Source organism: Lissotriton helveticus, chromosome 3_1 (assembly GCF_964261635.1).
Source record: "Lissotriton helveticus chromosome 3_1, aLisHel1.1, whole genome shotgun sequence".
NCBI classification, from domain to species: domain Eukaryota; kingdom Metazoa; phylum Chordata; class Amphibia; order Caudata; family Salamandridae; genus Lissotriton; species Lissotriton helveticus.
The window spans coordinates 881,553,191-881,580,056 of NC_136061.1; positions in this window are offsets into that span (position 1 = coordinate 881,553,191).

Below are 26,866 nucleotides of genomic sequence, written 5' to 3' on the forward strand. Positions count from 1 at the left end.
AATCGCATTCCTCCAGGAAACCCACCTTACTGGCACTGAAGTGGGCAAACTACAGGCTAAATGGCGCGGCACGGTCTGTGCCACTACTCACTCAGCATATGCACGTGGCGCCCTGATCTGGGTTAGGCCAGGGACTCCCTTCCGGAAACTCAGACGGGTAGTGGACAAAGAAGGCAGGTACGCTTTATTAGAGGGGCTTCTGGATGGCCAAGCAGTCCTCTTAGGTAGCATTTACGCCCCCAACATGGAACAGGACACATTTTGGGACCATCTCACGGGGATCCTAGCTCAATTCACCGCTGTTCCCTGGCTCTTGGGAGGGGATTATAATTCCACACTTGACATCCCCCTGGACCGCTCACACCCCCCACCCCTGCACTCCCTGGCTCCCAAACAAACAGAGAAGTTTCGGGACTGGACCTCGTACTGGGTCCTCACAGATGCATGGCGACTCCATCACCCACCCACCCGAATGTATTCATTCCACTCCATCCCCCATAACTTACGGGAGCGCCTGGACAGGTTCCTCTGCTCCGCGCCAGTCCTCCCCAAGATTTTGTCCACGGATTATATGGGCAGGATCGTCTCAGACCATGATGCCCATATACTTCGGCTGAATTGGCGTCCCCCACACCCGCCGGTCCCCACCTGGCGACTGCCCCGAGAATGCCTAACTGACCAGGTCTTTAAACATGCTCAAACACAAAGCATACAAGACTTCTTCACCCAAAATGCAGGCACGGCCTCATCGGTATTGGTGGAATGGGACGCATTCAAAGTGGTTGCCCGTGGAGAATGTATTAAACAAATTACGGGGGTTCGACGGACACTAGAGCAGGCACTCATCAAAGCAGAACAACACCGCGCCACAACCACTAAATGAGATGACTCCACCGCGGAACAAGCTACACTCACGGCCACAGCCAAGACGGCTTACCAAGCAGCCTGTGCTGACCTTCGTAAATACAATTTCAGAACTTATGCCACTCGGATGCATAAAAAAAGAGATAAAACAGGCACGATGCTCGCCTGGTTAGCGCGGCAGGACACCGACATTAAACCAATTACCGAAATTATCAACCCTGGTGGCACCCTGGTCCTTTTAGCGTTCCAACACTATTACGAGGCGGTCTATAGCACTCCAATCCCACTCTCACAGTCCTCAATAGATTAGTTCCTTGATCCTCTAACGCTGCCTACAATCACGACAGCAGACAAGCTTGCACTAGACACGACGATAGTGTCCACAGATGTCACCCAAGCGATACATGTCCTATCTCGTAACAAGGCGCCCGGCCTGCACGGACTCCCACTGGAGTATTACACGGCCTTCTCTCCCCTACTAGTCCCGTAGATAACACTAATGTTTGCGTCGGCCCTTGAATAAGGGATCCTGCCCAAATCCCTTAGGGAATCTGTAATTGTAACCTCTCTGAAGCCGCATCGGGACCCACAACTCATGGCATCGTATCGTCCCATTACACTTCTATCCACCGACTGTAAAATTCTAGGGAAAATATTGGCCGATAGACATATACAAATAATACACCCCCTGGTCCACCAGGATCAATGCGGGTTCGTCCCTGGCAGAAACACATCCCAGAACATCCGCCGCATCTTTCATGTGCAGGATCAGGTGAAAGACACACACCCACGTTCAGCCTGTCTCATCCTAGACCTTGAGAAGGCTTTCGACACCCTCACATGGCAATATCTATTTTCTGTCGTACACCAACTCAACATCGGCCCCATTCTTCTAGCATACACACAAGTCTCTTATATTCAGGACTTACCACACGGGTCCGGTTAGGGAGACACATCTCCACAGCCTTCGAGGTCCGGAAGGGCACGAGGCAAGGCTGCCCCCTCTCACCCCTCCTCTTCGCCCTCGCGGTCGAACCACTGGCTGTAAGATTACGTCAGGAAGACATACAATGGGGCATTCCACTCGCAGACGTCACTCATAGCGTCTCCTTCTACGCCGACGACCTCTTAACCCCTTCGGGGCTGATGACGAGCTGGGCTCGTCATGGCGCACACCGGTCGTGCGCTGATGACGAGCCCAGCTCGTCATGAGCCCCACCCTCGGGGGAAGCGCTGGCGCTCCCCCCGAGGGTCTGCGATCGCGCTCGTTTTGCTGGGGGTGGCAGCGGAAGAGTTTCCGCTGCCGCCCCCGCCCCTCCCCATGGGAATCCCTGATGACGTCAGCGCGCCCAGCGCGCGCTGACATCATCAGGGATTTCCAGCGCTCGGGAAGGCATTTGCTTCCTGAGCGCCGAGGAGGAAGGTAGGTTTTTCGTGCTTGGGGGGGGTTTGGGGCCGCACAGAGGCATCAGGGGAGAGGAAAAAGATTTTCCTCTCCCCTGATGTCTCTTTGCAGGGCATTTCTGCCTCACGATCGCGCACAGCGTCGCGATTGTGTGGCGGAAATGCCCCCACTAGCACCAGGGATTTAAATTTAGTTTACAGGAAGCGACCCCTTGGGCAAGGGTCACTTCCAGGTGGCCTGAAATTATCTTTTCGTTTTTCTGCCCCCCCGGGGGCAAATCGGCCCGTTTTTTCAGCCGTTTTGCCCCCAGGGGGGGCAGAAATTCCCCACTAGCACCAGGGATTTTTTGGGAAGGCATTATGTTTATTTTGGAAGCGACCCCTTGGGTAAGGGTCGCTTCCTGGTGGCCATTTTTTATGTTTACGATTTTCTGTCCCCCCTGGGGGCAAATCGGGCAGTTTTTTTGCCGTTTTGCCCCCAGGGGGGGCAGAAAATGCCCACTAGCACCAGGGATTTTGATTTTAGCTTGTAGGAAGCGACCCCATGGGCAAGGGTCGCTTCCAGGTGGCCTCACATTAACTTTTTGTTTTTCTGCCCCCCCGGGGGCAAATCGGCCCGTTTTTCGGCCGTTTTGCCCCCTGGAGGGGGCAGAAATTTCCCACTAGCACCAGGGATTTTTGTTGGGGCAATGTGTTTGTTTTGGGAAGCGACCCCTTGGGTAAGGGTCGCTTCCAGGTGGCCATGATTGTGTTTTTGTTTTTCTGTCCACCCTGGGGGCAAATCGGCCAGTTTTGTTTGCCGTTTTGCCCCCAGGGGGGGGCAGAAAATGCCCACTAGCACCAGGGAATTTAAATTTAGTTTTTAAGAAGCGACCCCTTGGGCAAGGGTCGCTTCCTGGTGGCAAGTAATTATGTTTTTGAATTTCTGCCCCCCCCCCTTGGGGCAAATCGGCCTGTTTTTTTTGACGTTTTGCCTCCTGTTTTTTGGCCCACTAGGCCCTAGGATTTGAGTTTTGTTCCAATGGTGGTTATCATTTTGGTTGTTTTTTACTGTCCGCCTCCCTTGGTGCCAGTTGGTCTTTTTTTGTCCTTACTGCCTTGGCTGGCGGTGTGTGTGGAGTGGTGCTTGGCTGGCGGTGTCTGTGGAGTGGCGCTTGGCTGGTGGTGTGCGTGGAATGGTACTTGGCTGTCTGTGCACGGAGTGGTGCTTGGCTGGCGGTGTGTGTGGAGTGGCACTTGGCTTGCGGTGTGCGTGGAGTGGTGCTTGGCTGGTGGTGTGTGTGGAGTGGCGCTTGGCTGGATGGTGTGCGTGCAGTGGTACTTGGCTGTCTGTGCATGGAGTGCTGCTTGGCTGGCGGTGTGTGTGGAGTGGCGCTTGGCTGGATGGTGTGCGTGGAGTGGTACTTGTTTGTCTGTGCACCGAGTGGTGTTTGGCTGGTGGTGTGTGTGGAGTGGTACTTGGCTGGATGGTGTGCGTGGAGCGGTGCTTGGCTGGCGGTGTGTGTGGAGTGGCGCTTGGCTTGCGGTGTGCGTGGAGTGGTGCTTGGCTGGCGGTGTGTGTGGAGTGGTACTTGGCTGTCGGTGTGCGCTGAGTGGTGTTTGGCTGGCGGTGTGCATGGTCTGTTGCTTGGATGGTGGTGTGGATGGACTGGCGCTCGGCTGGTGGTGTGTGAGTAGTTACTTTCTGTTGGTCACTACACACACTGCTAGTTGAGTGACAGTCTACGCAGTCCATCATTTTGTGTAGTTGCTGTGTCAGACATGTGGGCGTGTGAAAGTGATGGGCCCTTGAATGGCGCTGGCGGCGCGCGGTGTGAATGTTTTGTATGTGTCACACGTACGAAAGGTGTATGAATGTCCTTACTGCCCCTGTGTGATGGGGGTACTGGTAGGAGCAAAAGACCGACTGGCACCAAAGGGGTCAGGCAGTAAAAAAAAATCAAAAAATTAACCAGTGTCTTGATGTTAAACCTCATCTAATCCCAATTGGTCTAAGCCCTATTTGATGGCCCATCTGGGCGAATGTAAATTTGGGGGGCAAATTTGTGTGTAGTTTTTTTAATTGTTATATTGTTTGTGAAATGTGGTAGTAATTTCTTTTTCTTCTCTATTTTTGTCTTGTTCCAGGCTTTTGCTGTTTGGATTGTTGTAGGTTGCGGGTCTGTTACTGCTGGTTTTGCAGCTTGTGTAGTTGCTTGTGCTTGGTAAGTGAATGTATTTTGGTCTACTTTCCCTTGATGTTTGTCTTTTTGAAAAAGGTTGTACAGTTTGTGTGGCTCTGTGTTTTTTTTTTTTTCAGCATTAGTGTTTGATGTGCACTTTGTTTTCTAATCTGTCATTTCTTTTTTTCTTTCTAGTGGGATATCATTTCTTTTTGCTGTGTCTCAGCAGAATGGGTGCTGGTGAGTGTAGCTATATTTGGTAAAAGTGAAAATGTTTTGGATTGTATTGATCTTTTTGCGAAAGCCTTATCTTGTTTACTTCTTACTTTGCACAGTGTAGGTTGTTGTTCACTTGTGTGTGCAGTCTTCTTGCTTTGTAAGGATAATGGCTAGTCGCAGGATTACTGCTCAGCAGGTTCTTGGTTTGCTTTTTGAGTCTTCCTCTGACTATGGTTCGGACCCAGAGGTAGGGGCAGAAGATTCAGGCAGTGAGTTTTCTCTTCGCATGGAATCATCATCATCGGATGATGAATCTTCTTCTAGTGCTGATGAAGGGCCTATGGTAGAGGAGGACATTGATGTGCCGATAGTGGGCCAAGAGGCATCTGTGCTGCTGCCTAGGGCCGCAAGGTTTCCTTTCTTTTTACGTCAGCCAGAGGCATGTGGGCTGCAGCCTGCGCCCAAAAGGCTTCACATTGCTGTGGTGCGCCAAGAGGCATCTGGTGCTGTTCGTCTTCCTGTTGGTGTAGTGCAGCAAGAGGCATCTGGGGCTGTTATACTTCCCATTGGTGTAGAGCAGCAAGAGGCATCTGGGCCTGCTTGGTTTCCCGGTGGTGTAGTGCAGCAAGAAACATCTGTGGCTGTTAGGCTTCCCGTTGGTGAACAGCAGCAAGAGGCTTCCGGGCTGCAGGCTGGGGTGGCTGCTTCCCCCGTTGATAGGGATGGCCTCTGGGTTCCCCCTGGCATGGTGCAGCCGGCATTGCCAGAGTTCAATGGTGTTCCTGGGTGTAGAGTGAATACTGAGAATTTTCTGCCAATACATTTTTTTCAGTTGTTTTTTGACGATGTGTTTTTGCAAGAGATTGTTGATCAAACTAATTTGTATGCAGAACAGTTTTTGAGGGACAACAGTGCCAGCCTTAAGCCCCATTCTAGAGCAACCCAGTGGACTCCTACAAATGTTGAAGAGATGAAGACGTTTTTGGGATTAACTTTTTTGATGGGCTTGCTAAGGAAGCCATCAATGTCTTCATATTGGTCCACTAGTCCCTTGATGGCAACAGCTATATTTCCAGCAGTCATAAGTCGTGATCGGTATATGCTTCTTCTTCGGATGATGCATTTTGTTGATAATGGTTTAGCGTTGCCACGCGATCACCCTGATTGTGACCGTTTGTTTAAAATTCGGCCTGTCCTTGATCACTTTGTTGATCATTTTTCTGAGATCTTTGCCCCTGGTAAAGAAATCGCAGTGGATGAGTCTTTGCTATTGTTCAAGGGCCGCTTGGTTTTTAGGCAATACATTCCTAGTAAGAGGGCACGCTATGGAATCAAACTGTATATGCTGTGTGACAGTGAGACTGGATATGTCTACAATTTCAGGGTGTACACTGGTAAGGAGTCCAGCATTAACCCTCCTGGTTGTCCTTCTACTTTTGGAGTGACTGAGAAAATTGTGTGGGAACTAGGTAGAGGATTATTTAACAAAGGCCATCATTTATATGTAGATAACTTCTACACTGGTGTGCGGTTGTTCAAGGAGTTGGCCAAAGTGGGCACTGTTGCTTGTGGCACAATGCGCAGTAACCGTAAAGGTTTCCCAAAGGAACTTGTTTGCAAAAGGCTTGTGCGGGGACAGTCTACTGCATTGCGGTGTGGGGAGCTTCTAGCTGTGAAGTTTTCAGACAAGAGAGATGTGTACATGCTGACTACTATCCACGATGAAAGTACTGTACCTGTGCCTGTTTGGAGTCAGGGTGCTGAAGTGCGCAAACCTGTGTGCATTTTAGCTTACAATAAGTTCATGGGTGGTGTTGACAGAGTAGATCAGAGGTTGGAACCTTATGCTGCTCTTCGAAAGGCTTACGTTTGGTACAAGAAGTTGGCTATCCATCTGTTCCACTTGGCATCCTTTAATGCTTTTGTTGTGTACCAGAAGTCTTGTCCTGAGACGAAGATGCCTTTTGTTAAGTTTCAGGAGTCTATAATAGGCAGCCTTGTACTTGTGGAGCAGGCAAGTGTTCCTAGAATTGGAGTGGTGGAGGATGTGGCTAGATTGAAAGATCGCCACTTTCCTGAATACATTCCTCCCACTACCGCAAAAGACTTTCCGACTAGAAGATGCAGAGTATGTTGGCGAAGAGGCGTGCGGAAGGAGTCTCGTATGTACTGTCCTGACTGTCCTTTAAGCCTGGATTGTGTCTGTCAGCTTGTTTTAAATCGTACCACACGCAAAAGAAGTTTTGGGAGTTTTAATGAGCTGTAAAGTGAATTGCCTGGACTGCATTCTGCAAAAAGTTTTAGTTTGTTTCAAGGATTGGCATTAGTGCAAAGTGTTTAGTCTTAGAATTTGTGTTAGCTGATTTGTAGGTATTTCCATTTGTTTAGTGTTATTTTGAAAAAAGAATTCTAAATGTCTTTGTGGTGTGTGCAGGCTGGTGCTTGGCTGGCGGTGTGTGTGGAGTTGCGCTTGGCTGGATGTTGTGTGTGGAGTGGTACTTGGCTGTCTGTGCACGGAGTGGTGCTTGGCTGGCGGTGTGTGTGAAGTGGCGCTTGGCTGGTGGTGTGCGTGGAGGGGTACTTGGTTGTCTATGCACGGAGTGGTGCTTGGCTGGCGGTGTGTGTGGAGTGGCGCTTGGCTGGTGGTGTGTGTGGAGTGGTACTTGGCTGTCTGTGCACGGAGTGGTGCTTGGCTGGCGGTGTGTGTGGAGTGGTGCTTGGCTGGTGGTGTGCGTGGAGTGGTACTTTGCTGTCTGTGCACGGAGTGGTGCTTGGCTGGTGGTGTGTGTGGAGTGGCGCTTGGCTTGTGGTGTGCGTGGAGTGGTACTTTGCTGTCTGTGCACGGAGTGGTGCTTGGCTGGCGGTGTGTGTGGAGTGGCGCTTGGCTGGTGGTGTTCGTGGAGTGCTAGTTGGCTGTCTGTGCACGGAGTGGTGCTTGGCTGGCGGCGTATGTGGAGTGGCGCTTGGCTGGTGGTGTGTGTGGAGTGGTACTTGTCTGTCTGTGCACGGAGCGGTGCTTGGCTGGTGGTGTGTGTGGAGTGGCGCTTGGCTGGTGGTGTGTGTGTAGTGGTACTTGGCTGTCTGTGCACGGAGTTGTGCTTGGCTGTTGGTGTGCGCTGAGTGGTGTTTGGCTGGCGGTGTGCATGGTCTGGTGCTTGGATGGTGGTGTGGGTGGACTGGCGCTCGGCTGGCGGTGTGTGAGTAGTTACTTTCTGTTGGTCACTACACACACTGCTAGTTGAGTGACACTCCACGCAGTACATCATTTTGTGTAGTTGCAGTGTCAGAAATATGGGCGTGTGAAAGTGATGGGCCCTTGAATGGCGCTGTTTGCTGGTGTGAGTGTTGAAATGTGATGGGTCCGCGGCTGGCGGTGTGAATGTTTTGTATGTGTCACACGTACGAAAGGTGTATGAATGGCCTGTAAAGAGGTTGGTGCCTTGACGTTGCTTTACAGCTCACGAGCTGTGAGTCAGTGGTTCAGTTAATCATACTTTCAATTATACGCAGTGTATTTCATTTTTGTGAAATTACTTGCGAATACAATTGTATGTACTGAATCATCACTCACCCTTGTGCTAAATCCAACCAGTATGTGTGTGTGCTTGCGGATTAGATGGCTGTGCAGTAATATTTGTTTTTTTTCTCTTTCTGCAGTAGGGTGTACCTTGTCCCTTATTGTGATTGTTGTAATGTGTTGCTTTTCCTTCCAGATGGTGTCAGTGGTCTGGTTTGTATCAGGTATGAAAGGTGCGTGAATGGCCTGTAAAACGGTTGGTGCCTTGTCGTGGCTTTACAGCTCACGAGTTACGAGTCACTGGTTCAGTTTTTATGCATTTATTTATTGACAGAGCATTTCATTTTTTTGAAATATCATGTTAATAAAATTGTATGTACTGAACCATCACTCGCCCTCGTGCCAAATCCAACCTGTATGTGTGTGTCTTTGAGGAATAGATAGCCGTGCCTGAATCTTTGACTTTTGAGTAACTCTGTTATGGTGTATATTATAGCTATAAATAACGTTCTAAATTTAGATATTATTGTTAAATCATGGAGGCATATGGTCATGTCTATCTGGTGAATTCTATTGTTGTTTTTTGTCCACAATCTCTTGCAAACTTGAAATTGTCTGTCACAATTTTCATGCGATATTGTCCCTTGAATCGCACGTTCTCCAATTGAAAACTTAATTAATTCAAAACAATTTGTTTTTGCAAGGGGGTTCCCATGAGTTTTTGGCCCGGGGCTTGGCGGGCATCTTTGGAAACTACCAAACCCAAACAGTTCTGAAAACTAGACACCCGGGGGAGTCCAGGGAGTTATGGCATGCATGGGTCCCCCAATCTATTCCTACCCAGAATTCCTTGCAAACCTTAAAATTAGGTAAAAAAAACACTTTTCCAAACTTTTTTGCGTGGGATCTCCGTGCGGGCAAAAAGGTCCTACAACCCAGCGTTCCTCTTGATCTCCCGAGTAAAATGATACCTCACTTGTGTGGGTGGCCCAAAGGCCTGTGACTAAGGTGGGGTGCTTAATTTGTCAAACCTAAAAACTAAATTTTTTAAAAATTCATTTTTAGCCTGTTCTGCTTTGGGGCACCCACACAAGTGAGGTATCTATTTACTTGGCATAACAGGGGGAACGCTGGGTTGTAGGACCTTTTCGCCCGCACTGAGATCCCACGCAAAAAAGTTTGGAAAAGTGGGTTTTTTACCTAATTTTAAGGTTTGCAAGGAATTTTGGGTAGGAATACATTGGGGGACCCACGCATGCCATACCTCCCTGGACTCCCCCGGGTATCTAGTTTTCAGAACCGTTTGGGTTTTGTAGTTTCCAAAGATGACCGCCGAGCCCCGGGCCAAAACCTCAGGTGCCCCCCCAAAATCAAGGTAGTTTTGCTATAAGGTACGATTTGGACCTTTTCCTATTGCAGCCACTATGCCTAACCACGCAAGTGAGGTACCATTTTTATCGGGAGACCTTGGGGAACGCTGGGTGGGAGGAAATTTGTGTGAGCCCAGTGATGCCACGCTTTCCCATACAAAAGAGTGTGAAAAAACGGATTTCTTCAGCTAAAATTGAGGTTTTCAAGGGATTCTGGGTAAAGGAACGTTGGAGGATCCACACAAGCCATACCTCCTTGGAAGCCCCCGGGTGTCTACTTTTCAGAAATGTGTGGGTTTGGTAAGTTTCCCTAAATGGCCATCTAGCACGGGGCCAAAAACCCAGGTAACCCCTCTTGCAAAAGCTGGTGGTTTTGACATTGTCACCATTGTCAAGTCCACCAGCTTTTGTAAGAGTTTTTTAAGGTTTGAAGGGATTTCTGTTTAGGAAAACATTGGGGGACCCACGCATGCCATACCTCCCTGGAGTCCCCCGGGTGTCTAGTTTTCAGAACTCAAATTCAATTAAAAAAATCAAGGTAGTTTTGCTATAGGGTATTGTAAATTCACCACCGTACTATTTGAATCTTTTCCTGTTGCAGCCACTATGCCTACCCACGCAAGTGAGGTACAATTTTTTTTGGAAGACCAGGGGGAACGCTGGGTGGGTGGAAATTTGTTGATCCACGCAGATTCCAGAACTTTCCACCACAGAAATGTGAGGAAAATGTGGGTTTTTTGTCAAATTCTTAGCTTTGCAAGGGATTCTGGGTAACAAAACCTGGTGGTAGGCAGTCGAGTCACCCCATCCTGAATTCCCCTGGGTGTCTAGTTTTCAAAAATTTATAGGTTTTCTAGGTTTCCCCAGGTGCTGGCAGAGCTAGGGCTCAAAAACAAAAGGTAGTCTCTTTGTCCAAAAATGGCAAGATTTCACTTGGAAATTGAGGTGCGACCACGTTGCGTTTTGCGCTGTTTCATGTCACAGCCACTATGCCTACCCACACAAGTGAGGTACCATTTTTTTCGGGAGACCTGAGGGAGCGCTGGGTGGGTGGAAATTTGTTGATCCACGCAGATTCCAGAACTTTCCACCACAGAAATGTGAGGAAAATGTGGGTTTTTTGTCAAATTCTTAGCTTTGCAAGGGATTCTGGGTAACAAAACCTGGTGGTAGGCAGTCAAGTCACCCCATCCTGAATTCCCCTGGGTGTCTAGTTTTCAAAAATTTATAGGTTTTCTAGGTTTCCCCAGGTGCTGGCAGAGCTAGGGCTCAAAAACAAAAGGTAGTCTCTTTGTCCAAAAATGGCAAGATTTCACTGGGAAATTGAGGTGCGACCACGTTGCGTTTTGCGCTGTTTCATGTCACAGCCACTATCCCTACCCACACAAGTGAGGTACCATTTTTTTCGGGAGACCTGAGGGAGCGCTGGGTGGGTGGAAATTTGTTGATCCACGCAGATTCCAGAACTTTCCACCACAGAAATGTGAGGAAAATGTGGGTTTTTTGTCAAATTCTTAGCTTTGCAAGGGATTCTGGGTAACAAAACCTGGTGGTAGGCAGTCAAGTCACCCCATCCTGAATTCCCCTGGGTGTCTAGTTTTCAAAAATTATAGGTTTTCTAGGTTTCCCCAGGTGCTGGCAGAGCTAGGGCTCAAAAACAAAAGGTAGTCTCTTTGTCCAAAAATGGCAAGATTTCACTGGGAAATTGAGGTGCGACCACGCTGCGTTTTGCGCTGTTTCATGTCGCAGCCACTGTGCCTACCCACGCAAGTGAGGTACCTTTTTTTCGGGAGACGTGGGGGAACGCTGGGTGGGTGGAAATTTGTTGATCCACGCAGATTCCAGAACTTTCCACCACAGAAATGAGAGGAAAATGTGTTTTTTTTGTAAAATTCTTAGCTTTGCAAGGGATTCTGGGTAACAAAACCTGGTGGTAGGCAGTCGAGTCACCCCATCCTGAATTCCCCTGGGTGTCTAGTTTTCAAAAATGTATAGGTTTTCTAGGTTTTTCCAGGTGCTGGCAGAGCTAGGGCTCAAAAACAAAAGGTAGTCTCTTTGTCCAAAAATGGCAAGATTTCACTTGGAAATTGAGGTGCGACCACGTTGCGTTTTGTGCTGTTTCATGTCACAGCCACTATGCCTACCCACACAAGTGAGGTACCATTTATTTTGGGAGACCTGGGGGAACGCTGGGTGGGTGGAAATTTGTTGATCCACGCAGATTCCAGAACTTTCCACAACAGAAATGTGAGGTAAATGTGTTTTTTTTGTCTAATTCTTAGCTTTGCAAGGGATTCTGGGTAACAAAACCTGGTGGTAGGCAGTCTAGTCACCCCATCCTGAATTCCCCTGGGTGTCTAGTTTTCAAAAATGTATAGGTTTGCTAGGTTTTCCCAGGTGCTGGCAGAGCTAGGGCTCAAAAACAAAAGGTAGTCTCTTTGTCCAAAAATGGCAAGATTTCACTTGGAAATTGAGGTGCGACCACGTTGCGTTTTGCGCTGTTTCATGTCACAGCCACTATGCCTACCCACACAAGTGAGGTACCATTTTTTTCGGGAGACCTGAGGGAACGCTGGGTGGGTGGAAATTTGTTGATCCACGCAGATTCCAGAACTTTCCACCACAGAAATGTGAGGAAAATGTGTTTTTTTTGTCAAATTCTTAGCTTTGCAAGGGATTCTGGGTAACAAAACCTGGTGGTAGGCAGTCGAGTCTCCCCATCCTGAATTTCCCTGGGTGTCTAGTTTTTAAAAATGTATAGGTTTGCTAGGTTTCCCTAGGTGCTGGCAGAGCTAGGGCACAAAAACTAAAGGTAGTCTCTTTGTCCAAAAATGGCAAGATTTCACTGGGAAATTGAGGTGCGACCACGTTGCGTTTTGCGCTGTTTCATGTCGCAGCCACTGTGCCTACCCACGCAAGTGAGGTACCTTTTTTTCGGGAGACCTGGGGGAACGCTGGGTGGGTGGAAATTTGTTGATCCACGCAGATTCCATAACTTTCCACCACAGAAATGAGAGGAAAATGTGGTTTTTTTGTAAAATTCTTAGCTTTGCAAGAGATTCTGGGTAACAAAACCTGGTGGTAGGCAGTCGAGTCACCCCATCCTGAATTCCCCTGGGTGTCTAGTTTTCAAAAATGTATAGGTTTGATAGGTTTCCCTAGGTGCTGGCAGAGCTAGGGCTCAAAAAGAAAAGGTAGTCTCTTTGTCCAAAAATGGCAAGATTTCACTGGGAAATTGAGATGCGACCACGTTGCGTTTTGCGCTGTTTCATGTCGCAGCCACTATGCCTACCCACGCAAGTGAGGTACCATTTTTTTCGGGAGACCTGGGGGAACGCTGGGTGGGTGGAAATTTGTTGATCCACGCAGTTTCCAGAACTTTCCACCACAGACATATGAGGAAAATGTTTTTTTTTGTCAAATTCTTAGCTTTGCAAGGGATTCTGGGTATCAAACCCTGGTGGTAGGCAGTCGAGTCACCCCATCCTGAATTCCCCCGGGTGTCTAGTTTTCAAAGATTTATAGGTTTGCTAGGTTTCCCTAGGTGCTGGCAGAGCTAGGGCTCAAAAACAAAAGGTAGTCTCTTTGTCCAAAAATTGCAAGATTTCACTGGGAAATTGAGGTGCGACCACGTTGCGTTTTGCGCTGTTTCATGTCGCAACCACTATGCCTACCCACGCAAGTGAGGTACCATTTTTTTCAGGGGACCTGGGGAAACGCTGGGTGGGTGAAAATTTGATGATCCACGCAGATTCCAGAACTTTCCACCACAGAAATGTGAGGAAAATGTGTTTTTTTTGTCTAATTCTTAGCTTTGCAAGGGATTCTGGGTAACAAAACCTGGTGGTAGGCAGTCGAGTCACCCCATCCTGAATTTCCCTGGGTGTCTACTTTTCAAAAATGTAGAGGTTTGCTAGGTTTCTCTAGGTGCCGGCAGAGCTAGGGTGCAAAAACTGCAGGTAGGCACTTTGCCATAAAAGGGTAAATTTTTTACTGCAAAATTGAGGTGTGACCACGCTGCATTTTGCGCCGTTTCCTGTCGCAGGCACAAGGCCGACCCACACAAGTGAGGTACCATTTTTATCGGGAGACTTAGGGTAATTCAGATTCGTAAATCAACTGTTATTACCAATTGAGTTTTCATGCATTTCTCCCTTCCCAATGAAAGACATTGTGTAAAAAAAAAATCTTTTTCAAAAATGACCAATAATTCTCATGCTAGTATGAGTATTCCCAATTTTGAAAATGTGCAATTATATACTGTTTCTAGACTCTATAATGTGTACCCAATTCAGAAATTCATAGGTGTCTTTCATACCGATTTTTCCACATATACATTTTCCAAGAATAAGTGCTCTATACCCAGTAAATAAAAAAAATCATTGCAAGTTGCTGCTCAGTTTTTGGATCTGGGTTCGTCGGGTTCTTGGAGAAACTACAAGTCCTATATATCCCCACAAACAGGAAGGTCTTTCCAAGAGCTGTCACAATTACAAGAAGTTATAGGTGAAAACGTTGAGACAAAAGGCTGTTTTTTTCAACAAATTTTCAATTATTCCAATATTTAACTGTTAGTTTATATAAAGAAACCTTCATGGATTTAGACAAATGACCCCTTTTTGAATTCAGAATTATGTCTACTTTTTGAAAATGTATAGCTTTCCAGGATCCCTTATTGCTTTCATACTCATTTCTACCATTAACTGGAAGGTGGTGAAAAGCTCTAAAAATAGCAAAAATAGGCTATGTCCCAGAAAAATGCCAAAACTGTGTGAAAAATGTTGGTTCTCTGACAAAAGACTGTCATTCCCTAAAAGCTGAGAAAATGTAGATTTCAGCCCCACAAACCCTTTTTTGATACCATTTGCAGGGAAAAACCCAGAGGCTTTCATTTGCAGCCCGTTTTTCCCATTTTTCTGAAAAAAACTGAAATTTCAATATATTTTGGTTAATTTCTGGGACCCCTCCAAGGGAATCTGCAAACCCTGGGTACCTTTAGAATCCACATGATGTTGGAAGAAAATTACGCAAAATTGGTGTGGATACCTTATGTGGTCAAAAAGTTACAGGGGCCTAAGCGCGCACTACCCCAAATCGCCAAAAAAAGGCTTAGCACAGGAGGGGAAAAGGCCTAGCAGCGAAGGGGTTAATATAGGTGCGGGACATCACAGATGACCTGACTCCTATATGGACGACGCTCACGGAATTTGCGGACTCCTCCGGGCTCAAAGTAAACTGGGACAAATCCACGGTCTACCCATTCCATCCGGACTTACCCCCTTCGCGACGTATGGCTGGGGACTCAGAGAGTGTCCTGGAGCACAGAGGCCCCCCGGTACCTCGGGATCCGTCTTTACCATTCCCCGGCCGATATTTTTGAGGGCAACTATTGCAGAGCACTTGCTAGCATTAGGTCAGCGGTCTGATTCTGGAACAGACTCCCGCTAGCCCCAATTGGCCGAGTGGCATTGGCTAAGATGATAATGCTCCGTCGGCTCTTATATCACTTTACGAACCTGCCAGTGGTCCCGCCCAAAACCTTCTTTCGCGACCCCAACTCCCTCCTTGGCACGCTCATCTGGGGATTGGGCAGACACAGAATAGCACTGAAGACACTACAATTGTCTACCACTCAGGGAGGCCTAGGAGCTTCATCCTTTGAATCTTACTTTTTAGCAGCACAACTTCAATGGCTATTTTACTGGACGGCGGGTCGACACGCGAATGAGACACACACCCTGACGGGTCGGGTTCCCATTCCGGAACTCACCCGTCTCCTCCTACCGGGAACCAAACCGCGGCGTACATACCCCTTACAGGTAACGATTGCGCGCCAATGCATGTTACGAGTTCACCGCATGTCGCCCGGAATGCCCCCATACTCTCCATTACTCCCATTGGTTGGTTGGCCTAGGCTCGAAACATACTATCCGGCCAACATGCTAACGGCATGGACAGCGTGTGGGATCACAGACATGGAGTCCCTCTTCGAAGATGGGCAGATTAAACCATTCCAACGCCTTATGGACGAGTACTGTCTCTCTCCGGGTCAGTTCCTACGGTATCACCAACTTCACGAATGCTTCCGTTCCCATCACAACCTCCAGGCCGGGGAACCGAACACACACCCGGTCATACACACAATCTTGCAAATGGGGGTTGGGCGACATTTAGTCACATAGCTATGCAAGGCGCTCCGCGAACTCGCAAGCGCACCCCTAACAACCTTACGTGCCACCTGGGAGGATGAAATCGGACGCCCATTACATGAGACGGAATGGGCTAGAGCCCTTGTATCTCCCAAAAAGTTTTCTAGGAATGCCCGATTTAAAAATATACAATTTTATATCCTCCACGGGGCGTATCCGGCACCGACGTGCTTGCAAAAATTCTACCCCGACACTCAGTTCCTCTGTCCCAGATGCCACTCCCCAGAGGCTGACTTTCATCACATGTTCTGGAGCTGTCCCACTCTTCAATCCTTATGGCAAACAGTCCATGATACTCTGAGAGACCTCACGGGACTCACAACCCTGGACATGTGGGAAGCTAGTGCGCTGGGCATATCCAGGATTCAGAAGCATCCTTGCCCCTGGTAAAGAAATCGCAGTGGATGAGTCTTTGCTATTGTTCAAGGGCCGCTTGGTTTTTAGGCAATACATTCCTAGTAAGAGGGCACGCTATGGAATCAAACTGTATATGCTGTGTGACAGTGAGACTGGATATGTCTACAATTTCAGGGTGTACACTGGTAAGGAGTCCAGCATTAACCCTCCTGGTTGTCCTTCTACTTTTGGAGTGACTGAGAAAATTGTGTGGGAACTAGGTAGAGGATTATTTAACAAAGGCCATCATTTATATGTAGATAACTTCTACACTGGTGTGCGGTTGTTCAAGGAGTTGGCCAAAGTGGGCACTGTTGCTTGTGGCACAATGCGCAGTAACCGTAAAGGTTTCCCAAAGGAACTTGTTTGCAAAAGGCTTGTGCGGGGACAGTCTACTGCATTGCGGTGTGGGGAGCTTCTAGCTGTGAAGTTTTCAGACAAGAGAGATGTGTACATGCTGACTACTATCCACGATGAAAGTACTGTACCTGTGCCTGTTTGGAGTCAGGGTGCTGAAGTGCGCAAACCTGTGTGCATTTTAGCTTACAATAAGTTCATGGGTGGTGTTGACAGAGTAGATCAGAGGTTGGAACCTTATGCTGCTCTTCGAAAGGCTTACGTTTGGTACAAGAAGTTGGCTATCCATCTGTTCCACTTGGCATCCTTTAATGCTTTTGTTGTGTACCAGAAGTCTTGTCCTGAGACGAAGATGCCTTTTGTTAAGTTTCAGGAGTCTATAATAGGCAGCCTTGTACTTGTGGAGCAGGCAAGTGTTCCTAGAATTGGAGTGGTGGAGGATGTGGCTAGATTGAAAGATCGCCACTTTCCTGAATACATTCCTCCCACTACCGCAAAAGACTTTCCGACTAGAAGATGCAGAGTCTGTTGGCGAAGAGGCGTGCGGAAGGAGTCTCGTATGTACTGTCCTGACTGTCCTTTAAGCCTGGATTGTGTCTGTCAGCTTGTTTTAAATCGTACCACACGCAAAAGAAGTTTTGGGAGTTTTAATGAGCTGTAAAGTGAATTGCCTGGACTGCATTCTGCAAAAAGTTTTAGTTTGTTTCAAGGATTGGCATTAGTGCAAAGTGTTTAGTCTTAGAATTTGTGTTAGCTGATTTGTAGGTATTTCCATTTGTTTAGTGTTATTTTGAAAAAAGAATTCTAAATGTCTTTGTGGTGTGTGCAGGCTGGTGCTTGGCTGGCGGTGTGTGTGGAGTTGCGCTTGGCTGGATGTTGTGTGTGGAGTGGTACTTGGCTGTCTGTGCACGGAGTGGTGCTTGGCTGGCGGTGTGTGTGAAGTGGCGCTTGGCTGGTGGTGTGTGTGGAGGGGTACTTGGTTGTCTATGCACGGAGTGGTGCTTGGCTGGCGGTGTGTGTGGAGTGGCGCTTGGCTGGTGGTGTGTGTGGAGTGGTACTTGGCTGTCTGTGCACGGAGTGGTGCTTGGCTGGCGGTGTGTGTGGAGTGGTGCTTGGCTGGTGGTGTGCGTGGAGTGGTACTTTGCTGTCTGTGCACGGAGTGGTGCTTGGCTGGTGGTGTGTGTGGAGTGGCGCTTGGCTTGTGGTGTGCGTGGAGTGGTACTTTGCTGTCTGTGCACGGAGTGGTGCTTGGCTGGCGGTGTGTGTGGAGTGGCGCTTGGCTGGTGGTGTTCGTGGAGTGGTACTTGGCTGTCTGTGCACGGAGTGGTTCTTGGCTGGCGGTGTGTGTGGAGTGGCGCTTGGCTGGTGGTGTTCGTGGAGTGCTAGTTGGCTGTCTGTGCACGGAGTGGTGCTTGGCTGGCGGCGTATGTGGAGTGGCGCTTGGCTGGTGGTGTGTGTGGAGTGGTACTTGTCTGTCTGTGCACGGAGCGGTGCTTGGCTGGTGGTGTGTGTGGAGTGGCGCTTGGCTGGTGGTGTGTGTGTAGTGGTACTTGGCTGTCTGTGCACGGAGTTGTGCTTGGCTGTTGGTGTGCGCTGAGTGGTGTTTGGCTGGCGGTGTGCATGGTCTGGTGCTTGGATGGTGGTGTGGGTGGACTGGCGCTCGGCTGGCGGTGTGTGAGTAGTTACTTTCTGTTGGTCACTACACACACTGCTAGTTGAGTGACACTCCACGCAGTACATCATTTTGTGTAGTTGCAGTGTCAGAAATATGGGCGTGTGAAAGTGATGGGCCCTTGAATGGCGCTGTTTGCTGGTGTGAGTGTTGAAATGTGATGGGTCCGCGGCTGGCGGTGTGAATGTTTTGTATGTGTCACACGTACGAAAGGTGTATGAATGGCCTGTAAAGAGGTTGGTGCCTTGACGTTGCTTTACAGCTCACGAGCTGTGAGTCAGTGGTTCAGTTAATCATACTTTCAATTATACGCAGTGTATTTCATTTTTGTGAAATTACTTGCGAATACAATTGTATGTACTGAATCATCACTCACCCTTGTGCTAAATCCAACCAGTATGTGTGTGTGCTTGCGGATTAGATGGCTGTGCAGTAATATTTGTTTTTTTTCTCTTTCTGCAGTAGGGTGTACCTTGTCCCTTATTGTGATTGTTGTAATGTGTTGCTTTTCCTTCCAGATGGTGTCAGTGGTCTGGTTTGTATCAGGTATGAAAGGTGCGTGAATGGCCTGTAAAACGGTTGGTGCCTTGTCGTGGCTTTACAGCTCACGAGTTACGAGTCACTGGTTCAGTTTTTATGCATTTATTTATTGACAGAGCATTTCATTTTTTTGAAATATCATGTTAATAAAATTGTATGTACTGAACCATCACTCGCCCTCGTGCCAAATCCAACCTGTATGTGTGTGTCTTTGAGGAATAGATAGCCGTGCCTGAATCTTTGACTTTTGAGTAACTCTGTTATGGTGTATATTATAGCTATAAATAACGTTCTAAATTTAGATATTATTGTTAAATCATGGAGGCATATGGTCATGTCTATCTGGTGAATTCTATTGTTGTTTTTTGTCCACAATCTCTTGCAAACTTGAAATTGTCTGTCACAATTTTCATGCGATATTGTCCCTTGAATCGCACGTTCTCCAATTGAAAACTTAATTAATTCAAAACAATTTGTTTTTGCAAGGGGGTTCCCATGAGTTTTTGGCCCGGGGCTTGGCGGGCATCTTTGGAAACTACCAAACCCAAACAGTTCTGAAAACTAGACACCCGGGGGAGTCCAGGGAGTTATGGCATGCATGGGTCCCCCAATCTATTCCTACCCAGAATTCCTTGCAAACCTTAAAATTAGGTAAAAAAAACACTTTTCCAAACTTTTTTGCGTGGGATCTCCGTGCGGGCAAAAAGGTCCTACAACCCAGCGTTCCTCTTGATCTCCCGAGTAAAATGATACCTCACTTGTGTGGGTGGCCCAAAGGCCTGTGACTAAGGTGGGGTGCTTAATTTGTCAAACCTAAAAACTACATTTTTTAAAAATTCATTTTTAGCCTGTTCTGCTTTGGGGCACCCACACAAGTGAGGTATCTATTTACTTGGCATAACAGGGGGAACGCTGGGTTGTAGGACCTTTTCGCCCGCACTGAGATCCCACGCAAAAAAGTTTGGAAAAGTGGGTTTTTTACCTAATTTTAAGGTTTGCAAGGAATTTTGGGTAGGAATACATTGGGGGACCCACGCATGCCATACCTCCCTGGACTCCCCCGGGTATCTAGTTTTCAGAACCGTTTGGGTTTTGTAGTTTCCAAAGATGACCGCCGAGCCCCGGGCCAAAACCTCAGGTGCCCCCCCAAAATCAAGGTAGTTTTGCTATAAGGTACGATTTGGACCTTTTCCTATTGCAGCCACTATGCCTAACCACGCAAGTGAGGTACCATTTTTATCGGGAGACCTTGGGGAACGCTGGGTGGGAGGAAATTTGTGTGAGCCCAGTGATGCCACGCTTTCCCATACAAAAGAGTGTGAAAAAACGGATTTCTTCAGCTAAAATTGAGGTTTTCAAGGGATTCTGGGTAAAGGAACGTTGGAGGATCCACACAAGCCATACCTCCTTGGAAGCCCCCGGGTGTCTACTTTTCAGAAATGTGTGGGTTTGGTAAGTTTCCCTAAATGGCCATCTAGCACGGGGCCAAAAACCCAGGTAACCCCTCTTGCAAAAGCTGGTGGTTTTGACATTGTCACCATTGTCAAGTCCACCAGCTTTTGTAAGAGTTTTTTAAGGTTTGAAGGGATTTCTGTTTAGGAAAACATTGGGGGACCCACGCATGCCATACCTCCCTGGAGTCCCCCGGGTGTCTAGTTTTCAGAACTCAAATTCAATTAAAAAAATCAAGGTAGTTTTGCTATAGGGTATTGTAAATTCACCACCGTACTATTTGAATCTTTTCCTGTTGCAGCCACTATGCCTACCCACGCAAGTGAGGTACAATTTTTTTTGGAAGACCAGGGGGAACGCTGGGTGGGTGGAAATTTGTTGATCCACGCAGATTCCAGAACTTTCCACCACAGAAATGTGAGGAAAATGTGGGTTTTTTGTCAAATTCTTAGCTTTGCAAGGGATTCTGGGTAACAAAACCTGGTGGTAGGCAGTCGAGTCACCCCATCCTGAATTCCCCTGGGTGTCTAGTTTTCAAAAATTTATAGGTTTTCTAGGTTTCCCCAGGTGCTGGCAGAGCTAGGGCTCAAAAACAAAAGGTAGTCTCTTTGTCCAAAAATGGCAAGATTTCACTTGGAAATTGAGGTGCGACCACGTTGCGTTTTGCGCTGTTTCATGTCACAGCCACTATGCCTACCCACACAAGTGAGGTACCATTTTTTTCGGGAGACCTGAGGGAGCGCTGGGTGGGTGGAAATTTGTTGATCCACGCAGATTCCAGAACTTTCCACCACAGAAATGTGAGGAAAATGTGGGTTTTTTGTCAAATTCTTAGCTTTGCAAGGGATTCTGGGTAACAAAACCTGGTGGTAGGCAGTCAAGTCACCCCATCCTGAATTCCCCTGGGTGTCTAGTTTTCAAAAATTTATAGGTTTTCTAGGTTTCCCCAGGTGCTGGCAGAGCTAGGGCTCAAAAACAAAAGGTAGTCTCTTTGTCCAAAAATGGCAAGATTTCACTGGGAAATTGAGGTGCGACCACGTTGCGTTTTGCGCTGTTTCATGTCACAGCCACTATCCCTACCCACACAAGTGAGGTACCATTTTTTTCGGGAGACCTGAGGGAGCGCTGGGTGGGTGGAAATTTGTTGATCCACGCAGATTCCAGAACTTTCCACCACAGAAATGTGAGGAAAATGTGGGTTTTTTGTCAAATTCTTAGCTTTGCAAGGGATTCTGGGTAACAAAACCTGGTGGTAGGCAGTCAAGTCACCCCATCCTGAATTCCCCTGGGTGTCTAGTTTTCAAAAATTATAGGTTTTCTAGGTTTCCCCAGGTGCTGGCAGAGCTAGGGCTCAAAAACAAAAGGTAGTCTCTTTGTCCAAAAATGGCAAGATTTCACTGGGAAATTGAGGTGCGACCACGCTGCGTTTTGCGCTGTTTCATGTCGCAGCCACTGTGCCTACCCACGCAAGTGAGGTACCTTTTTTTCGGGAGACGTGGGGGAACGCTGGGTGGGTGGAAATTTGTTGATCCACGCAGATTCCAGAACTTTCCACCACAGAAATGAGAGGAAAATGTGTTTTTTTTGTAAAATTCTTAGCTTTGCAAGGGATTCTGGGTAACAAAACCTGGTGGTAGGCAGTCGAGTCACCCCATCCTGAATTCCCCTGGGTGTCTAGTTTTCAAAAATGTATAGGTTTTCTAGGTTTTTCCAGGTGCTGGCAGAGCTAGGGCTCAAAAACAAAAGGTAGTCTCTTTGTCCAAAAATGGCAAGATTTCACTTGGAAATTGAGGTGCGACCACGTTGCGTTTTGTGCTGTTTCATGTCACAGCCACTATGCCTACCCACACAAGTGAGGTACCATTTATTTTGGGAGACCTGGGGGAACGCTGGGTGGGTGGAAATTTGTTGATCCACGCAGATTCCAGAACTTTCCACAACAGAAATGTGAGGTAAATGTGTTTTTTTTGTCTAATTCTTAGCTTTGCAAGGGATTCTGGGTAACAAAACCTGGTGGTAGGCAGTCTAGTCACCCCATCCTGAATTCCCCTGGGTGTCTAGTTTTCAAAAATGTATAGGTTTGCTAGGTTTTCCCAGGTGCTGGCAGAGCTAGGGCTCAAAAACAAAAGGTAGTCTCTTTGTCCAAAAATGGCAAGATTTCACTTGGAAATTGAGGTGCGACCACGTTGCGTTTTGCGCTGTTTCATGTCACAGCCACTATGCCTACCCACACAAGTGAGGTACCATTTTTTTCGGGAGACCTGAGGGAACGCTGGGTGGGTGGAAATTTGTTGATCCACGCAGATTCCAGAACTTTCCACCACAGAAATGTGAGGAAAATGTGTTTTTTTTGTCAAATTCTTAGCTTTGCAAGGGATTCTGGGTAACAAAACCTGGTGGTAGGCAGTCGAGTCTCCCCATCCTGAATTTCCCTGGGTGTCTAGTTTTTAAAAATGTATAGGTTTGCTAGGTTTCCCTAGGTGCTGGCAGAGCTAGGGCACAAAAACTAAAGGTAGTCTCTTTGTCCAAAAATGGCAAGATTTCACTGGGAAATTGAGGTGCGACCACGTTGCGTTTTGCGCTGTTTCATGTCGCAGCCACTGTGCCTACCCACGCAAGTGAGGTACCTTTTTTTCGGGAGACCTGGGGGAACGCTGGGTGGGTGGAAATTTGTTGATCCACGCAGATTCCATAACTTTCCACCACAGAAATGAGAGGAAAATGTGGTTTTTTTGTAAAATTCTTAGCTTTGCAAGAGATTCTGGGTAACAAAACCTGGTGGTAGGCAGTCGAGTCACCCCATCCTGAATTTCCCTGGATGTCTAGTTTTCAAAAATGTATAGGTTTGCTAGGTTTCCATAGGTGCTGGCAGAGCTAGGGCTCAAAAACAAAAGGTAGTCTCTTTATCCAAAAATGGCAAGATTTCATTGGGAAATTGAGGTGCGACCACGTTGCGTTTTGCGCTGTTTCATGTCGCAGCCACTATGCCTACCCACGCAAGTGAGGTACCAATTTTTTTCGGGAGACCTGGGGGAACGCTGGGTGGGTGGACATTTGTTCATCCACGCAGATTCCAGAACTTTCCACCACAGAAATGTGAGGAAAATTTGTTTTTTTTTCAAATTCTTAGCATTGCAACGGATTCTGGGTAACAAAACCTGGTGGTAGGCAGTCGAGTCACCCCATCCTGAATTCCCCTGGGTGTCTAGTTTTCAAAAATGTATAGGTTTGATAGGTTTCCCTAGGTGCTGGCAGAGCTAGGGCTCAAAAAGAAAAGGTAGTCTCTTTGTCCAAAAATGGCAAGATTTCACTGGGAAATTGAGATGCGACCACGTTGCGTTTTGCGCTGTTTCATGTCGCAGCCACTATGCCTACCCACGCAAGTGAGGTACCATTTTTTTCGGGAGACCTGGGGGAACGCTGGGTGGGTGGAAATTTGTTGATCCACGCAGTTTCCAGAACTTTCCACCACAGACATATGAGGAAAATGTTTTTTTTTGTCAAATTCTTAGCTTTGCAAGGGATTCTGGGTATCAAACCCTGGTGGTAGGCAGTCGAGTCACCCCATCCTGAATTCCCCCGGGTGTCTAGTTTTCAAAGATTTATAGGTTTGCTAGGTTTCCCTAGGTGCTGGCAGAGCTAGGGCTCAAAAACAAAAGGTAGTCTCTTTGTCCAAAAATTGCAAGATTTCACTGGGAAATTGAGGTGCGACCACGTTGCGTTTTGCGCTGTTTCATGTCGCAACCACTATGCCTACCCACGCAAGTGAGGTACCATTTTTTTCAGGGGACCTGGGGAAACGCTGGGTGGGTGAAAATTTGATGATCCACGCAGATTCCAGAACTTTCCACCACAGAAATGTGAGGAAAATGTGTTTTTTTTGTCTAATTCTTAGCTTTGCAAGGGATTCTGGGTAACAAAACCTGGTGGTAGGCAGTCGAGTCACCCCATCCTGAATTTCCCTGGGTGTCTACTTTTCAAAAATGTAGAGGTTTGCTAGGTTTCTCTAGGTGCCGGCAGAGCTAGGGTGCAAAAACTGCAGGTAGGCACTTTGCCATAAAAGGGTAAATTTTTTACTGCAAAATTGAGGTGTGACCACGCTGCATTTTGCGCCGTTTCCTGTCGCAGGCACAAGGCCGACCCACACAAGTGAGGTACCATTTTTATCGGGAGACTTAGGGTAATTCAGATTCGTAAATCAACTGTTATTACCAATTGAGTTTTCATGCATTTCTCCCTTCCCAATGAAAGACATTGTGTAAAAAAAAAATCTTTTTCAAAAATGACCAATAATTCTCATGCTAGTATGAGTATTCCCAATTTTGAAAATGTGCAATTATATACTGTTTCTAGACTCTATAATGTGTACCCAATTCAGAAATTCATAGGTGTCTTTCATACCGATTTTTCCACATATACATTTTCCAAGAATAAGTGCTCTATACCCAGTAAATAAAAAAAATCATTGCAAGTTGCTGCTCAGTTTTTGGATCTGGGTTCGTCGGGTTCTTGGAGAAACTACAAGTCCTATATATCCCCACAACCAGGAAGGTCTTTCCAAGAGCTGTCACAATTACAAGAAGTTATAGGTGAAAACGTTGAGACAAAAGGCTGTTTTTTTCAACAAATTTTCAATTATTCCAATATTTAACTGTTAGTTTATATAAAGAAACCTTCATGGATTTAGACAAATGACCCCTTTTTGAATTCAGAATTATGTCTACTTTTTGAAAATGTATAGCTTTCCAGGATCCCTTATTGCTTTCATACTCATTTCTACCATTAACTGGAAGGTGGTGAAAAGCTCTAAAAATAGCAAAAATAGGCTATGTCCCAGAAAAATGCCAAAACTGTGTGAAAAATGTTGGTTCTCTGACAAAAGACTGTCATTCCCTAAAAGCTGAGAAAATGTAGATTTCAGCCCCACAAACCCTTTTTTGATACCATTTGCAGGGAAAAACCCAGAGGCTTTCATTTGCAGCCCGTTTTTCCCATTTTTCTGAAAAAAACTGAAATTTCAATATATTTTGGTTAATTTCTGGGACCCCTCCAAGGGAATCTGCAAACCCTGGGTACCTTTAGAATCCACATGATGTTGGAAGAAAATTACGCAAAATTGGTGTGGATACCTTATGTGGTCAAAAAGTTACAGGGGCCTAAGCGCGCACTACCCCAAATCGCCAAAAAAAGGCTTAGCACAGGAGGGGAAAAGGCCTAGCAGCGAAGGGGTTAATATAGGTGCGGGACATCACAGATGACCTGACTCCTATATGGACGACGCTCACGGAATTTGCGGACTCCTCCGGGCTCAAAGTAAACTGGGACAAATCCACGGTCTACCCATTCCATCCGGACTTACCCCCTTCGCGACGTATGGCTGGGGACTCAGAGAGTGTCCTGGAGCACAGAGGCCCCCCGGTACCTCGGGATCCGTCTTTACCATTCCCCGGCCGATATTTTTGAGGGCAACTATTGCAGAGCACTTGCTAGCATTAGGTCAGCGGTCTGATTCTGGAACAGACTCCCGCTAGCCCCAATTGGCCGAGTGGCATTGGCTAAGATGATAATGCTCCGTCGGCTCTTATATCACTTTACGAACCTGCCAGTGGTCCCGCCCAAAACCTTCTTTCGCGACCCCAACTCCCTCCTTGGCACGCTCATCTGGGGATTGGGCAGACACAGAATAGCACTGAAGACACTACAATTGTCTACCACTCAGGGAGGCCTAGGAGCTTCATCCTTTGAATCTTACTTTTTAGCAGCACAACTTCAATGGCTATTTTACTGGACGGCGGGTCGACACGCGAATGAGACACACACCCTGACGGGTCGGGTTCCCATTCCGGAACTCACCCGTCTCCTCCTACCGGGAACCAAACCGCGGCGTACATACCCCTTACAGGTAACGATTGCGCGCCAATGCATGTTACGAGTTCACCGCATGTCGCCCGGAATGCCCCCATACTCTCCATTACTCCCATTGGTTGGTTGGCCTAGGCTCGAAACATACTATCCGGCCAACATGCTAACGGCATGGACAGCGTGTGGGATCACAGACATGGAGTCCCTCTTCGAAGATGGGCAGATTAAACCATTCCAACGCCTTATGGACGAGTACTGTCTCTCTCCGGGTCAGTTCCTACGGTATCACCAACTTCACGAATGCTTCCGTTCCCATCACAACCTCCAGGCCGGGGAACCGAACACACACCCGGTCATACACACAATCTTGCAAATGGGGGTTGGGCGACATTTAGTCACATAGCTATGCAAGGCGCTCCGCGAACTCGCAAGCGCACCCCTAACAACCTTACGTGCCACCTGGGAGGATGAAATCGGACGCCCATTACATGAGACGGAATGGGCTAGAGCCCTTGTATCTCCCAAAAAGTTTTCTAGGAATGCCCGATTTAAAAATATACAATTTTATATCCTCCACGGGGCGTATCCGGCACCGACGTGCTTGCAAAAATTCTACCCCGACACTCAGTTCCTCTGTCCCAGATGCCACTCCCCAGAGGCTGACTTTCATCACATGTTCTGGAGCTGTCCCACTCTTCAATCCTTATGGCAAACAGTCCATGATACTCTGAGAGACCTCACGGGACTCACAACCCTGGACATGTGGGAAGCTAGTGCGCTGGGCATATCCAGGATTCAGAAGCATCTAACTAGCATTATTACTAATAAAAAGTAGTATAGCC